The following is an 11308-nucleotide window of genomic DNA, read 5'->3' as shown; positions in this document are numbered from 1 at the left end:
TGCTTCAACAAAGGACCAGTAATTAGATATGCATAGATTATAACAACTTGCACATGACATTCTTCATTCTTTCAAGCAGAAGTGCAACTCTAAGGCCTCATTCACACTGTCGCACATATACGCGCGTATATGCGTATACGTGCGTATTGTCCCATATGCAACATATGCAAATAAATGGCTCCATACACATAGCTGCGTATGGAGCCATATATTTGCGTAGCGTAAACATGCGTAAAAACAGAATGGAACCGCGTATATGCACGTACATGCGTACAGCACATAAAATGTCCCGTTTTGAGTGATGCATTCTGGGATTGCATATAGTGCACGCATATACGCAATATACAATTTTGCTCTTGTGTTGTGTGTGAATGAGGCCTAAAACATTAAAATGAAAACCTAAATTGGCTGTAATGCCATTGCATATATGACCATTCAGGATGGAACCAGAACTTGAAGTCCAAAGAGGTTAGTTCTGATTGGATCTCATCCAAAATCGTCTCTCCCTAACATTTTAGTCTAATTTTAGTTAGTTGACTAAGATGTCAGCATATTTTCATTATAGTTTTAGTCACGAAAACCTTTTATGTAGTTTTAGTCTAGTTTTAGTCACTGAAAAAGTGTTGTTGACGAAAACTATGACAAAAAGTATTAGTCGACGAAATTAACACTGCATGCAATATACTGCTCCTACATGCTATATTGTAATTGCGTAACCCTGACGAAAGCTTTCATTATCTCAGCAGTTGCTGCTTGCTAAGTAGTCTTTGATTATTTTAATGACATTCTTCTTTAGGGTAGGCTCATACAAAGTGTTAGCACTTTATCAATACTCTGTGCACAGAGAAGCATATGTTATAGAAGAGTTTCAGTTTTTAAAGCATATGTCCATCCAGATTTGTTCTACTTTAGGGTGAAGTGGGGGAATGTTCAGAACGTCTTTCGGCTTTTTACTTCTATCTGGGGCTCCTTTAGGAAGATTTCCCCTTTACTTATTTGCTGTTAACTCACCAGTCAGGAAGTGAGAAAATCTGCAATAAAGACACAGATAGAAATACAAATTTGATGGGTTCTAGCCTTCCCCTACTCCAGCTTTTCTCGACCATGGTGCCGTTATACCCTGGCTCCGTCAAGGGTGCCTCAACATTCATGCACAGAGCCATGCCTTTCCATTGTACAGCAATGTGAAGGGAGATCTTGATGTGAAGGGGAAACTCTAATATGAAGGGGGGTAAAGGAGGGAGCTCTGATGGGAAGGGGGGCTCTGATGTGAAAGGAGGGGTTTCTAATATGAAGAGGGGCTCTTAATGTAAAGGGGGGCTTTGATGTGAATGTGAAACTTTTCTGTTTCTTGCATGGGGTATCCCCTTAAAATCCATACCAGGCCCCTATCTGGGTTAACAGTCTGGTATGGATTTTGGAGGGGCCACACCTCATTATTTATAATTCTACATTTAAATTTTTTACATTTTTAGCCTGAGGTGCCTTAAGATTTTGCATACTTTTAAAGAGCATCGTGACTGAAAAAAGGTTGAGAAACGTTGCCCTACGCTACTAAAGAAAAACAATATTTCTCTCTCTGTTGCTGGAAAATGAATGCAAATTTCTTTAAGGTAGCCCCAGGTGTCTATATAAACCTAGCAGGTGTTCCCATCTTTCTCAAATCCATCCAAAATGAAGAAAAAGTTTTGGCTGCAGATACACAATCAAAATGATTGTGCTGCATTGTCTTGCTTGTAGCATATCAAAGGATATTTTCTGGCTATAAGGTGTGGATCATGTATGGCCTGTGTATTTAGCGAGAATGCTCAGGTTTTATTTTACTATGTCCCTTTAAACCCCCCACCCCCAACTGGCAGAGCAATGCGGTCCCCCATTACCCATATATCATTTTTCTCATTGGAGTGCCCAGGGGTGCCCCAAGTATCTTTATACATCATCTTTATACATCCCCTAGCTACCCTAAAATGACTAAAAAGATGAAATCTTTATACATAATTTCTAGAAGTGCACCGAAATGAGCATTTCAAGATTGAAACGAAACCGAAAAGCTTTTTAATTTTTTTAAATGTATTTTTATTTATTGATTCATTGGTGATGTACATCACTCCCATTCCTCAATTATGTACAAACACTCAGAGATCACTGATCACTAAGTGTTTGTACTGCTCTCCTTCCTGATTCACTGTCACAGCAGGCTGAGCAAGCAAAGCTCAGCATGCTGTGACAGCGCTGGCTGTCTCCGCCCACACACCGCTCTGCTGATATGTGACAGGAGGATGAGCGGTATTGGAGGAGAGACGCCGGCAGCTCACACCGCTCTCCTCTGATCTGTGACAGGACGCTGAGCAGTGTGGGAGGAGAGACGCCGGCCGCTCACAGCGCTCTCCTCCTGCAGAGCTCGACCGCCTGTCACAGTTTCTTTCGTCCCTGCTGGGACACAGAGCAGTGCCCAGTGGGGAGGAGAGAATAGGATGGATGCACCACTGTATCGGCAGGAAAATGGCACTTTCGGCATTATGCCAAAACTGCCATTTCAGGCCATTATATTTCGGCGGCCGATATATCGGTGCATCCCTAATCATTTTCTATTAAATCTAAGGTATATCAAGTCATAGTCATACAGAGAATTCAGCAATGGCAACTTATTTTTATTAAATAAGTTTACATGCCCAACTGAATAAAAGTGATCAAGGATCTAGTGGATGACTAGCATAAGCTGTGTCATATTTACCCTCCTCAGGTAGGACAATACTAAATCTAAAGACTTGACTCCAAGGCCAAATGTCTGAATATCTTGCTTGGTTTTCACCAGTTTGTATGTGCTCCCACCATGCTGTCCCTTAAAACACATTTTGTATGTATTAGACCCTAACATTGTCCTTTATCTGATGTCGCCATTTGTAAAAAAACAAAGAATCTATATAAAAAAAGATAAGACCTGAAGGTTTCATACACAGGGTGTCAAAGTGTCGTAAATGAAATGTTAGGCAACATTTGCTATAGTTTTGCACATCTGTTAGTCCTTGGATAAAGGGATTCCTACTTATTTCTGCTTTACTAGCAGTGATAAATACAACGTCAGACAACATGTTCCAGAGACATCATGTAAATGTCTCAACCAGACAGATATGTAATTATTTTTGGTTACCTTAGATCAGGGCTCAAAATGTCAAGTCCTCGCCACCAGTTTCCCCACCTAACCCTTACCCTGCCCCGGCCTTAAATCCGCCAGGTCAGTGGTGTGACGCAGAGTACAGAGATCAGTAACAACGCACAGTACAGAAGTCAGTGGTGCAGAGTTCAGTAATGTAACACACAGTACAGACAGGCCCGGCGCTAGCAAGTAAGGCGGGCGCCTTACATCACCTTGCCCACCTTGACTACAATCCTAGCACCGGCCCTGAGTGCAGAGCTCAGTGTGACGCACAGAGGTCAGTGTGACGCACAGCGCAGAGGTCCGTGTGTGACTCACAGAGGTCAGTGTGACACACAGCGCATAGGTCATTGTGACGCACAGCGCATAGGTCATTGTGACGCACAGCACAGAGGTCAGTGTGACGCACAGAGCAGAGGTCAGGGGTGTAAGGAAGAAAGAAAAGGGACTTACAGTGCACTTAGCTGATGGTATTCAGGTGCCTCTTCTTTCTCCTGGTGGTGGTGGTGGTGGTGGTGGTGGTGGGGGCGGTATAGAAATCCTGAATGTAGGGAGATAAAACTTTCTTTTCCCGCGCTGCATACATTTCTGGCCAGGTGTCTCTCTGTCTCGGCAGTCTTCCTCCCAGCCTATGGCAGCTGAGGTGGGCGGAGGAAGCTGCAGAAGACAGCCGCAGGGAAGACAGCGGAACTGAATGTCATCGAGGTGCGGCGCCGGCGGGACCAGGGATGGGACACTACCGCCGCGGCGATTGTTCGTTTCTATTCTCTCTGCTCCTCCTCGGCTTCTCTGTAGCTGCAGCTATAGAGGAGGAGAAGAGAGAATAGAAGCTAATGATCGCCGCGGCAGTAGTCACCCATCCCTGGTCCCACCGGCGGCGCACCTCCTCGATGACATTCCACTCTCCCGCACGCAATTTTCAATCGCCAAATGCGAGGGGGCGAGTGGAAATTTTGAGGCCTGCCTTATGTGACATTGTCTCCAGTGAGATGGAGGAGTTATAAAGCTGATACCATTCACAATGAAAACATTTTTCTACCAAATGTATTCTGCAGGGTTACAGAGTTATATGGCTGGTTGGATCAAACCATAAGGCCAACAAGTTCAACCTTTCATCTTCCAAAGAGCATCTGGTCCTTTCATCTTCGATAATGCCAGTTTATCTAGGAAAAGTCAGAACTCCTGTAAAGTATACAGCAATTTCATTCAAAGCGAAATTCCAGTCCAGCATGAAAATTTCCACTTAGAGTGAATCGGACATGAGAGACATACGTGGGCTACCTTTGCTGACCTCCTTCTTAAAGGGCTAGTTTTCCAGCTGTTATCTGCGTCACGGACACAGCACATGTATGCCTTTGTTGACTTTGTTGAATGTTTATGTGTATGCAGCATAAGGAGGAAAGGAGTAAACTGCAGGCAAGGATGTTATCAAATGCATATATAAGAGCTGTTTTAGCTGAAAAGGGATTTGCATTCCCGGCCATCCCATCCTGATGTTTACACAGCACTGCCAGACAACAAAGCCAGGTTGGTGGCATGAATTTTCTCTGCTGCAGTTAAAGGGTAAGTCCACCTTTTCACAAAATGTGAAGGAATGAACTTACTCACAACATCCTCCCCCGGTCCTTGCTGCAGTAATGATCATAATGCTTCCAAATGGTGAGCACTGATTAGTCAGCATGGTCACATGACCACGCTGACCAATTAGAAGTGCATCTGAGCCAGGGACCAGGTCCCAGAAGTAAGAAGAGCTCACATTTTATGAGATGGTGATCTTACCCTTTAAGTAATACAGCCTGGTAGGTGACCAGGCTGTATTACTTAAAGGGTAAGATCACCATCTCATAAGGTGCTCAGACTGTGATTGGACAGTAATGGAACATCCCTCTGCTTTCTGCTCCTGTCAGAATAGTCCTTTCGAGTTTAAGCACTTCTGATTGGCTCCTAGTGCTCCCCCTCCCTCTTTCACTCTGAATGCTGCTGTACAGGGGATAACACTTAGCTCATTACCAAATCAAGTATTTACACTGACTGCAACTAAAAATAGATGTAATCCTTTGTAATGAACACATATCTACATTAATTTGTAGTTTTTATATCTGTCTGGAGTTTAGCTTTAATGCAAATTATATTTATATGTATATATCCCACTGTAGTTGCTGTAACAGATGAAGGTAGCACTTACGGATTCCCTAAAATCGTAGGTTCCCCGTTCGAAACACCCTCTGACCTACTATGTTAGACCAATTTACCAGGCTCACCAGGGAACATGAACCCCCACTTTCTGGGGAACTGACCTGCTTTTTAAACTGATTTGCATGTCCCTACTAGGGAATTGTGTATTGCATTTTTCACTTATAGTTCCCGAACAGTGTTTCCATCACAGTTCCCAAACAGAGTCAGGAACAATAAGGAGTAACATCTCACCATTGGAATTCCCAAAAGACATAAGAATCCGGCTACTGACTCTGCCCACAGTCTCTACCTGTAAGTGAGATATTATTTTTCTGATAGCAGACCCTCAAGTCAAACAACTTCTTGTATTAACGTCATCCTTGTTTTTAAATGTTATACCACAGTTGCCTAAATTACATAAAATTTGCAAAAATATTCACAAGAAACCTTTGAGGCCGGAGTGTTCTGGCTAACTGGCCAATGTTCTGCCCCAGGTTTCTTTGGTCAACATAATCATGCAATCTTATAAGATTGTTATTACATTTGCAGTATAAAAGGTTAACAGGCCTAAGAGTATCATTTTCTTTGGCATAATTAAAGCTATTCTTCTTATTTGCATAAGCAGAAACCTCAGCCATAGGAACTTAATATAATGTTTTTATTGCTTTGGCTTCACAGAGAAGGTGACAAAAATACACAGCTGTTAAATTTAAATCTGAATCTCACAGCTAGAGTGATTAGCACTCTTCCAGTGTCAGTATCAGGGTTCTTGTCGGTCTAGCCTAAAGAATAATCTCTGCTATATAAGTAGGTTTTAGTTGGCGTGTATTAGAGCAATAAAGAACAAGGAGAGCAAGATTTCACACCCCAAATTGATTGACTAGAAAGAAATGCAAGGAGTAGATTCCACCTTAAGGTATGCAATTACCGAAAGGGGAGGGTCTTTTAAGAAATGCTATAAACTCTCTAATTGTATAAAAAATATGAATTCATTTGTAGTGGTGTCGACTGACGGTCCTTTTGGACTCCTCCATGTAAGCTTGCTAATATCCATGATACCATAATGTGTGTCAATATATGTCTGTTTTATATATTAATGCAGTCTCCAATTTGCCTCACATGGGCTCTCTCTCATTTAGGATATATAAATTCCCCTGAAGAAGCCCAGTAGGTCGAAACATGTCGGGTTTTATCTGAATGAGTTCTCTTTTATGTGTTATTTTAACAATAATTGTTGACTTGATGTGACATCTACTGCATGCGAAATAGACCAATTATTTTTCAACTTTGTTCATTTCCAATTATGTAATAAATGAATTCATATTTTTTATACAATTAGAGAGTTTATAGCATTTCTTAAAAGCCCCTCCCCTTTCGGTAATTGCATACCTTAAGGTGGAATCTACTCCTTGCATTTCTTTCTACTCTGCTATATAAGGAGTCACTTAACAATAGAATGTTTAGTTTAAAGGAGAACTGTGAGATGAGTGAAAATCATCTCCTGTGATATTGAAACTGTCACACGTTGACTCCATAGTTCAGGAAGTGAGCGAACACATACCGTCGCTCACTCACTTCCCGATCATCTCCCTGCAGAGAGTGGTGCTCTCAGTCACCGCTCCCCGCAGGGATTTACCTCCTCCCCTTCCCAATCCTCCAGCGCTGAGTGGAGGAATGGACAGGTGAGGGGGCGGGCACAGCTGGCTCTAGATAGGTAGAGGCCGCTGTCAATCAGCCAGCTGGGTGGATCCAGACAGTATTGTCGGGATCCGTCCTGGCTGCAGCGTTCTCAGTATATAGCTGGCAGAAGGAGCAGTGGGATAACACTGTGACGGTGCATATAAGGTGGCCATGGAAGAAGGAGCAGTGGGATAACACTGTGACGGTGAGTATAGATAAGGTGGCCATGGAAGAAGGAGCAGTGGGATAACACTGTAACGGTGAGTATAGGGCAGTTATGGAAGAAGAAGCAATGGGGTAACACTGTGATGGTGCATATAAGGTGGCCATGGAAGAAGAAGCAATGGGGTAACAATGTGACGGTGAATATAGGGTGGTTAAAATCTTAATAAAAAATTACTTGATTTAAAAAAAGAATATAGGGTGGCAATGGAAGAAGGAGCAGTGAGATAACCCTGTGACGGTGTGTATAAGGTCGCCATGGAAGAAGGAGCAGTGGGATAACACTGTGACGGTCAGTATAGGGCAGCTATGGAAGAAGGAGCAATGGGATAACGCTGTGACGGGGAATATAAGGTGGCCATAGAAGAACGGAGCAGTGGGATAACACTGTAAGTCTGTGACGGTGAGTATAGGGCAGCTATGGAAGAAGGAGTAGTGGGATAACGCTGTGACGGGGAGTATAAGGTGGCCATGGAAGAAGGAGCAGTGTGATAACACTGACGGTGAGTATAAGGTGGCCAGGGAAGAAGGAGCAGCGGGCTAACACTGTGATGGTGAGTATAAGATGGTTGGGTGGAGGACTTTATATAGACATGCACAGAGAAGACTGTCTAAAATAAGTTGATTTATTTCACTTGTAAAATTGACAACAGATGTAGGAATCCTACCTACATTTAGTGTTGTTCAAGCTAGGCTGTAACCAGAGACCTAAATACTAAGCTGTTCAAGACAATTGTGACTGCTCACATGGGGTCAGAGGACCAATTCCTATTGGGAGGCTGCTACTAAAATATTAGGGCCACCATCACTTGCTCTTAAAAGGTGCATTGTAAATGGGAGTATACTTTGTTAATATGGGGAGGCTGCTATTAATACAGGAAATAAAGCTCCCAACTATTTTTTTTTGCTAACATAAAAAAAGCCTGGGATATTTTGCTGGTGTTAGGTATCCTGTACTCCTAACCCTCTTTCCGCAAGTTTACTGAGCAAATAAATAATAAAACCACTAAAGTGACTGGCGGGCACTGTTTGTTTTTCCTCACTGCAAGTCAAGGATCCACCATAAGATGTTAAAATGCTCACTTCCTAAGCCGATTGGGGGTCGTCAGCCAGTGCCCAGGGGTAAGGGGGCACTACACATCCTCTAAAACACTGTATTTCCTTTTTAAACAAGTACTGGTGGAAAATGTAGGTAAGCATACTTTGCAAAATGACAATTACCTCCAATCTCAGCAGTCTTGAAGGTCAGGTTTTATTCATGCACCATCGTTCTAAAAGGTGTGATGCCCTTAAAATAATCATTGGGAAGTCTCCAACACACAGGGAGTCACCAAAATAGGAAGTGAGGGGCAATCTCCACAATTGGGATACAGACAGCAATAAAGAAGTAACAGAGGCCCTGAACCCTCTCTTATCTTAAAACAGGAATTGATGGTAAATCTCTCTGACTAACATGGAAAAAGACATCAATAATCATCTAAATTATTCTTGAGTTCCCCTAGGGTGTAACTATTGTACAGAAGGAAGCTGAGGGGACAACTGCTTCTGGACCCATGAGGTTAGGGGGCCCAGTTTTTACTGTTCTCCTTACTTATATAGAAACTGTGTGGGCTCGCATCCTCTATACAGTAAAGCTCATTTGATTTCTGCTTCATAGGCCTTCTATCCAACTTCAATCTAGTGTTACAGTCTCCAGTTGACTTACACGAATAGAGAATATTTATACAGTTTTATTAAAAAATAACACTTCTAGGAGTGAGCAGAACACTAGAAAGTTTATTATCGGTCGTACGAGGGGCACTAGGTTGCAACAGGGGCCTGTGGACTTTAGTTCCATCTCTACCTAGTAATATACAGACCATATCAGTTAAATACACTGGATTAGTTCCAACATTGCTGACTTTCTGACCTGCAGACAACACTATCAGCTAATTGGTAAAAAAATTACAGCCGTCTATTGTTTGCAGTGGAAAAGAAAGTGATAAATCAGTGAGATGAAGGGAGAAAAGCCCCCGATAACAACGCTAACACTAGCATTAAACAAATATTGGTGATCTGTGATGGTCACAAGTACAGACAAGTTAGGTCTCCGTTAAAGGGAAGGAATCTGTTATGGCTTTTCGTCAACTGCATTATAACTTTAAAAAAAACAGAAGTAGAGTCTTGCACTGTGTTAGCCTTCTATCAGTGCAAAATGTTTGTAGTTTAATTGATAACTTTTATTGGCTAACCCTAGTTAATAAAGAAGCAAGCCTGTAGGATCTCTAAAGCTGGCCAAACATTGCTCGAATTTTGTGAATTCGGGCAAGTCTTTCTGACTTGTCCAACATTTCAGGAGTTAATGGCCTCGTCCATTTGGCAAAAGTCAAGCCATTCCAAATATCGTTGGTCAAGCTGTGACTAAAGTAAATCAGCTGCAGTTACTGTTCGGGTATTCTAACAGAGGCACACCAACCACTGTCAGAATCCAGCAGCTCGGCTCATTTTTTCTTCCTTAACCCCAACTAGTTTAGCGCCAACTTTAGATTCATTCCTAAGGCTCTATGCAATTCATAAAGCCTAAAGCTGGCCATAATGTATGCGAATATCGGCCAGTTCTACAGGAAGAAATTTGCATAGAGGATGCCGTTGTTGGCACCCTTTCAGCCGGCATCCCTTGATCAGCTGATCAAAGGAGCTGGTTGGAAAATCTTCAAACAAACATTGTTTTGTTTGGGTATTCTGACAGAAACAGCGGGATTCCTCGATCAACACGATTGTAGCATTGATAGAGGAATCTGGTGTATTTTGTTCATTCAGCCCGCAGAGATCTAAGGGGTCCCAAAAACTTGCATCTATAGTAATTTAAGATAATCAATAAAAGCTATCACTTGACTACAGCCTAAAACATTATATTTAAAAGAGAACTATGGGGTAAAGGTTTTTCCCCATTGTTCTCCTAAGGGTCAGGGGAGGACATATACTAGCGTCCTCCCGTGACCCAAATCTCAGTATATCGCGAGCTACAGCTTGCGGTATACTGAGACCGCCGCAACCGGGACGGATCCCGACATTACTGTCGAGATCCACCCTGCTGGCGTGAATGACAGCTGGCTCTGCCTATCTAGAGGCAGAGCTAGCTGTGCCCGCCCCCTCCCCCATCCGTTCCCCCAGTCAGTGCAGGAGGATCAGAGAGGGGAGGGGGAAATCCCTGCGGGGAGCAGTTAGTGACAGTCGCAGTTCTCTGCAGGGAGATGATCGAGAAGTGAGCGAGTGGCGGTATGTGTTCGCTCACTTCCCGATCTATTGAGCTGGCGTGTGACAGATTCATTGTCACATGTCGGCTCGAACTATGTCAGCTCACTCACCTCATAGTAAACATCTATGAAGGTTCTTATTCATCCAGGTCATTGTATATGAAGACATTTCGCTGGTCAGCTGACTAGCTTTCTTAAAAAAAAAATACAGCAAGTTCAGTTGTCTTGATTTTTTTTTACAAATATTAAATCAAAGCTGTGGCCAGGCTATGCACACTAAAGTATTTACATGTTCTGAACAAGCAAGTAAAGCATTTTAAAACAAACTCTCACTCACCTCTGTAGCTATAGGGGTTGTAGAGAAATGAATCTTCAATATTTTCCTATTATATATATTGTGGAATTAATTATTTTATACTGCATGCAACTACAGAAGTCAAAGAAGGCTTGTGATGTGACCATGTTTCATGTTACAGCCTGAACATGGATGTAACATGAAACATGATCAGAAAAGTAAACTTAGATGAGTCAGAGATGTATCATGTAATATGCAAACAATGAAATGCTCTATTTATACATTGATATTTTATTTTATCTTTTTAACTGCTGTGCAAATAAAGATGAAAACACTTTTCACAAATGATTGATGAAATAAGCATTTTCATTATATGGTGTCTAAGACGTGCCTTATAAGTACATGGAAATATTTGGGATCTAGAATAAATGGGATGTTGATGACACCAAGACCCACCTCATTAATAGAATAACTGATCCCGCAAATGTAAGGAATTGTTAACTTTTTATAGTTTACAGTTTCATAAACTGCTATGGCATATTA

The sequence above is a fragment of the Nanorana parkeri genome, unplaced genomic scaffold (assembly GCF_000935625.1).
Source record: "Nanorana parkeri isolate BGI_ZX_2015 unplaced genomic scaffold, ASM93562v1 scaffold221, whole genome shotgun sequence".
Classification (NCBI taxonomy): domain Eukaryota; kingdom Metazoa; phylum Chordata; class Amphibia; order Anura; family Dicroglossidae; genus Nanorana; species Nanorana parkeri.
This window is presented reverse-complemented; position numbering follows the sequence as displayed.